At 40.6% G+C, this 6,786-nt stretch overlaps 1 long non-coding RNA gene across 1 annotated transcript; it reads left to right on the top strand.

Moving 5' to 3' along the window:
- The first annotated feature begins 1,769 nt into the window (after positions 1-1,769).
- Positions 1,770-6,532, top strand: LOC142471609 (uncharacterized). Its single transcript, XR_012789535.1, has 3 exons — positions 1,770-1,878; positions 5,981-6,019; positions 6,477-6,532. It is a non-coding gene; the product is annotated as an uncharacterized LOC142471609 (long non-coding RNA).
- Positions 6,533-6,786: the final 254 nt, after the last annotated feature.

Below are 6,786 nucleotides of genomic sequence, written 5' to 3'. Positions count from 1 at the left end.
GGATCGTCTGGTTCTCTGACTGGGGCTTCTCCTTACATACCTTCCATTCTACTGTATGTTCAGCATGGAAGTAGAAGGAGCGACCAATCAGAGCGTGGGAATTCCTCCCCGCCAGCCAATGGGAATAGGGGCTCCTCCTTTTGCTGACATCAGAGGAGGGGGCGTGCCAAGCCAGCTTGGGATGCCCCATGGGCGGGACATATGAATTTACCAATGGGAAACGCGTTGCATTCTACCGCTTCCTCCAGTCAACCCATTGCCCCCCTGGGGGTCTCTGTGCTCCGAACCCAGTACGCCTCCCTGCCCCGGCCACATAGCACCCCGACACCTCAACATTCCATCTCCTCTTTGAACTACGATGTCTAGCCAGACTTCCCGGCACCTATATGGATGCCCGGACTGACTGAATAGACATTTATAGTAAATGCACCAAACATTATAAAACATATTTTAATACATGTTATAACTTGGAGAGACACATATCTATGCGGGACATAGGACTGGGATATCTGGGCTCGAAAACCAGGCGTCTGGGGGACACTGGGAAGCCCCGGTGTAATTCAACCCATGTAACGGCAAATCATGCCTGCACGCCGGGGAGAATTAGGGGACTACCGGTATCTTTGGCCCCCGAACTCCTGCAAAAAAACCAACTGCATTTCGACCCAAATATCCCACCTAAAACTTACACACCGAGAGTTTCATGAGTCTGGGGTAAAGGGAACATGAAAGGTGGAAAAGCAGGGGACACTTTAACTTTTGCATGTTATGTCACCTTGCCCCTGGCTTATGGTGCTATGTAGCTGTCAGGGACCACAGTTTCAGGGGTAACCAGATGGGATTAACCTTCATTGTATAGCCTGGTTACCCCCTACCATTACATTACCCCCTACCATTACAATCAGGGATAATTGGAAACCCAAAAAGGCGCAGAGCAATAATAGGCCTCAGGCTAAACCGTGGGGGTAAGAAGTTGTGTTCTCCAAGGAAAAGGTTGGTGTATAGCCATGTTCCCTGTGGCTGGCTAACAAAGAGTTGGGGCTTCTTTTTTGCTATAGGAAGCGGTTATTGATGCTTTATGGTCTGAGTTATGATCCTGTGTTTGTTGTATTCGTTGCGTGTATTTCAATAAATGCCGTGTCCTGTTCTCTTTCCAAATAATGGCAACTGTCATTAATATGGGGTGTTTACAGTTTAAGGGCGAGAAGCCATGGATACATTGCGTGGCTAAAGATATGGGGCTGTAATTGATTAGTGTGCTGTAGAGTGAAAACCTGAACTACAGGTAGCAAATCCTCCCCAAAATACAGGCTTTAGTCTTCCAATGCCCCATCAATTTAAAGGGAGTCATGAAATAGTATAAGAGGGCAGCAAGAATACTCAAAATAAATTACTATTAATGTCTAAAATTGTTGGAAATGCAAAGTTATGCTCAGGATTGCTTTATAACGAAGACTTTTTTTCAATGAGTACACTACGGTATATACCCAAGATGAACAACATTTTTAACTCTCACACTGATCTACAGTACAAATGTACAGTAACTAAAAAGTTTTATTTGGAACAAAGTTTAGGAATAAATAAAGATGCAGACTGCAAACACTGATTTCTTTGTTGTGGGATACAGCTCCTCCTATTGTATAATAAGATCTTTTTCATTTCATATTAGTGTAAATATGCTTTGACGTAGAAAGTTGCTACCGGATTTTATGACGCCTGGAAACAATAAGCGCCGATCAGCAAAAGCTTTGTGAAACCCCCGCAGCTCCTGTACCGAGGAAAACACAGCAACATCAGCAAACCATCTCGTCAAGGCAAAAGGAAAACAGTGAAATGCCTACCCCATGACTGAAAGTCTGAAAACTACCTCCAACCTTGGTCAGTCTCATCAGGTTTCATAATGAATAGCAAATCGGAAGATACAAAAACACATTTTGCCCAGTGTTACCGTAAATGTAAAGGGAAAGAAAACATTGTAGGTGGGGATTATCTTTATCAGATATGTCTTCAATGTTAAATGCAAGCACAGACCTGAGCGCTCTGGCTTCTGATTAATTGGAGAAAATAATGACTCCTGTAATAGAGTATTTAGGCAGCTTTGATTCTCTCTCGGGAAGCACATTGCACAATTCATTAAAACAGACAGCACATTAATCATTTCACACATAAATGTGTAGGTGCCCTTGATTGGTCGAGACACGGATATCTGTGCATGTGCTATTATGGGAATTTAATATTTTTGTGAAAAACTAAACATACTGTACATTTACAATTAAGTCCAACAGAAAAAAAATCTGTATTATTAGAATAGCAACAAAATACATTTTAGTGCATCTGTACATACTATTTTTCTTTTGCCTATTGCAAGGAACTTTTACCATTAAAATAGAGCATTAACATAATCTCACTGGTCACGGGATCAAAGATCCACAACATCACATGGACTGGCCATGTGATAGTCAAAATTCAAATTAAGATTATTGTCCTCCAAAAGAGTACAAAGGCATAGAGACTGGGTGGCAGAGAAGTGGGGGCCTTCCTTTTTGCTATAGGAAGCAGATATTGATGGCGGCATGGTCTGAGTTATGATATTATGAACCTCTGTTTTTTTTTTATTTGTTGTGTGTATTTTAATAAATGCAGTACCCAATTAACTTTTCAAATAACGACAACTCTCACTATTATGGGGTGTTTAAGGTGTAAAAGTGGGGAGCCATGGATACATTGTGTGGCTAAATGTGTATGGTGTGCATCAGTTCGAAACATGCTTTGAAACACCTGGGATGGTATAGGCACATTTGGGTATGTAATTGATTAGAGTGGCTGTAGAGTGAAAACCTGAACTACAGAAATCCGCCCCCCCCCCCAAAATACAGGCTTTAGTCTTCCAATTCCACAGCAATTTAACGGGGGTCATTAAATAGTATGAGGGCAGCTAAAATACTCAAAAATACTATCCATTTTTTTAATTGTTGGAAATGCAAAGTTTTTTAATTTTTTATCCCAGAAGTCCTGGTGAAAGTGATCAAGGAATTAAAATCTTTCTTCGGCATAAATAACCCCCCTGGGATCTCCCCAATACATCTGTGGAGTGCAAACAAATCCACAAGTAGAGGGTCCTAATAAAAATAACGGCATCATGAAAGAGAGTATGGAATGAAAAGATCAATTCCCTTACATCCCATGTAAACCAATTAGAGGAGGCTCACAAAAAGAATCACTTCCCACAGCTCTTAACAGATATCATAACTATAAGAGGAAAATATAACCTCTGTCTGACTGACTCCACTGAGAAAGCAATGACTTGGACCAAGCAACGGTTTTATGAAAAAGCTAATAAAGCAGACACTATGTTGGACAATAAACTAAACCAAATAGCCCAAGGTAGGAACATCAATGCTATTAACCAGCACAAGGGTGAAATAACATCAAAACCAATTTTAATTCTGAAAGAATTCCATAGATACTATAGTTCCCTTGATAGCGACAGAAATGCAGACCAAAAAAGACCAATCTATGAATCTCTGGACGCGATACTATGCAGCATTAAATTACCACAACTGGAAAACAGGCCCAAAGTGAACACAATTATTAAATAAAGAGTGAGTAAGTGGCAGAGGTCATCAAGCCCTTAAACCAAATAAGACTCCAGGCCCAGATGGTTACTCAAATCTATATTCTAAGAAATTGTCAGCAATACTAATTCCACAACTCACAAATCTCTATAATGACATCTAAAATGACCCTCATTAAGAACCATTACAACTCCAAAACAGCAACAATAATTAGCTCAGGTTTTAGGCCTGAGACGGTAAACATTCACAGCGGAACCAGACAAGGCTGCCCATTCTCCCAACTACTATTTGCCCTGTGTATATAGAATCATTGGTGGCCCTGATCAGAGAGGATAAAAATATTTTAGGCGCAAAAGTGGGAGCCCGCTTCCACAAAATAGCACTGTTTGAGGATGTATGAATATGCTTATTTATATAGCGTCATCCAGGTACATAGCGCTTTATAATACACGTGACATCATCTTATAACACAATGGGAATAAGCGCATCAAACATAAAACTAAAGGACAAGGATTCCCTGCCGAAGATCTTACAATGTAAACGTTAAGTGGTGAGAACTTAGAGACAGGAGAGTTTTCTGGTAAGTGCGTCTGCAAGGGACCAAGTCAGTGCATATGAGATGTATAGAATTAGCCAGCGGAGCTACCCATATGCTTCGTTAAAGAGGTGTGTTTTAAGAAAGGTCCGAAAGTTGGAGAGAGGGTGCCAGTTGGATATTGAGGGGGAGGGCATTTCAGAGGTTTGGAGCAGTGAGCGAAAAGAGTTTAGGAGGGAGAGAGCTTTAGATACAAAAGGGGTAGACAAAAGACATCCTTGAGCAAAACGAAAGAGTCAGACAGGTGTGTAGCAAGAAATTAGGGCTGAGATGTAATTTGGGGCAGAAGAGTATATGGCACTAAAAGAGAGGAGGAGAATTTTGTAAGTAATACAGGATTTAATAGGAAGCCAGGATTTCAGCAGGAGACACTCAGATCGCTTTAGGAGAGTCAAGTGATTCTAGGAGCAGCATTTAGGATAGTTTGTATGGGAGACAGGTAAAAGTCAGGAAGGCCAGACAGTAGAAGTTTACAGTAGTTGAGACGGGAGAGAATGAGGGCCTGCATTAACATTTTAGTAGTGGAGCGACAGAGGAAAGAGCGTATATTTGCAATATTACAAAGTAAAAAATGACAGGTTTTAGCTACATTGTGAATGAGAGGAGAATGTGAGGGAGGAGTCAAATGTGACACCTAGGCAGCGTGCTTGTGATAATGGGTATATGATAGTACTGCCAACAATAATGTAGACGTGGTAGTAGGGCCAGGCTTGGGAAGAAGTATGAGGAGCTCAGTATTTGACATGTTAAATTTGAGTCGTCGGAGGGCCACTCAGGATGATACAGTGGAAAGACATTCAGAGACTTTGGTCTGTCAGGGGTTGAAAGGTAAATTCATTCGCCATCAGCATAGAGGTGATATTTGAACCCAAGAGATGTGATAAGGAAGAATGTGTAAAGAGAAAAGGTTCCAGGACAACCCTCTGGAGTACCCCCCACTGAGAGATCGACAGAGGCGACAGAGGAGGTGTTAGCAAACAAGAGACTGAAAGTACTATGGGAGAGATAAGAGGAAATCCAGGATAGAGTTCTGTTACGGATACCAAGAGTATGGAGAATTTGAAGGAGAAGAGGGTGGTCCACAGTATCAAAAGCTGCAGAGAAGTTGAGTAGTATGAAAAAAGTGAAATGGCCATTGTCTTTGGCATCATGGTGGTCATTCGTTATTTTTGCAAGGATTTTTCGGTGGAATGAACAGTGAATACAAGGTGTTCAAGGAGTTTAGAGGCAAAAGGCAGGAGGGAGAGAGGGCGATACAGATGCAGCGGTTGTTATTCAAACATTTCTCGGAGCCGTTTTCATAAAGTCTGCTGTATTCCATGCGTGATTCACTCGTTATTCTCGGTGAATGCTAGCATTAACATGGCCAAACACACCAATTACACCTGTGTTTAACGTTTTTGATTTCTTTGAACTACAGTACCTGGATTCTGATTTGTTTGGGTGCAGATCTTCACGTATCGCCAGGTGGCAAAATGAATCCCTTTTCACTGGTTACTGTACTGTATGTGTCAATTTGCAGGTGTTTAAAAACCAGATTAAAAGAGAGTCCACCACAGTGATCCATTGTAAAATGACCTTGGTCGTTGAAGACATTTGCAAATGTAGGTGTTTTCATAATTTCAGTATCTAAACACAATGTTGGGTACATTATTCTTAAATGCCCGCACAATTGCTGAATTGCTTTGTCTCCTCCCCCCACAAAAAAATGAAGATACAGTTCTGAATAATTATGATAATTATGGTCTGTACTGGTGTCATGGAATAATGGAATAATAATTTTTTTCTATTTCTTTTTGCATGGGCAAAGAGAAAGCGCAGGGAAAAACCCTCCCGGCAATACTGCCAGGTAAGACACAGTACTCTAATCCATACATGCCAAGTCCCTTCCCCCCAAATGTAAACCTCTAGTCCTAATGTAAAATGCTGTACCCGAAGCCATGCATGCTTTGTCTCCTCTATCCCCCCCCCCCCAAAAGCAGAAGATACAGTTCTGAATAATTATGGTTTATACTGGTGTCATGGTCCTTTTAGCTCCTTTTAGCCGAGAATACACAGAAACAATTTCCCCACTAGAATGTAACATTGTTGTGGCAATACTAACTTGAAAGTCTGACACTTAGTATACTGTAGCAGCACTAATACACACTGGTTGAATACGTCATGTATGAGTAGCCAATTACAATTAATCAGTGACTCTTGGCATACAGTAGATCATGCTTAAAACTTGAGAGAAGATGTAGGCATTTTTAACCATAATGTACGGTATGATTGATAATATAGAATATTGTCTCTTGTCGTCCAAGAAGCCACAGCCATTGTGAAGAAGGAAAAGACAAGATTGTACATTTTAAAGAAGAGGCGACGTATTGTTCTATTATCATTCCCTTTATTATCCTGTCCAAATAAAAATGTTCATTCTTTAAATATACTTTTTTGTGTGTTCATGTTTTTACTGTCTAGACACTTACAGTAGTACTATATCTAGTAGTAGTACTATACCTAAAGTTCTAAAGGCATTTAAATATATAAAAATGTAATTGATGCTGTATACTGTACAGAATACAGTATGTACAAAATACAGTATAAAGCTAGAAAATTAAAGTGTTTGCTACT

This window comes from Ascaphus truei, chromosome 1, assembly GCF_040206685.1.
Source record: "Ascaphus truei isolate aAscTru1 chromosome 1, aAscTru1.hap1, whole genome shotgun sequence".
In the NCBI taxonomy this organism is placed as follows: Eukaryota; Metazoa; Chordata; class Amphibia; order Anura; family Ascaphidae; genus Ascaphus; species Ascaphus truei.
This window is presented reverse-complemented; position numbering and strand designations above follow the sequence as displayed.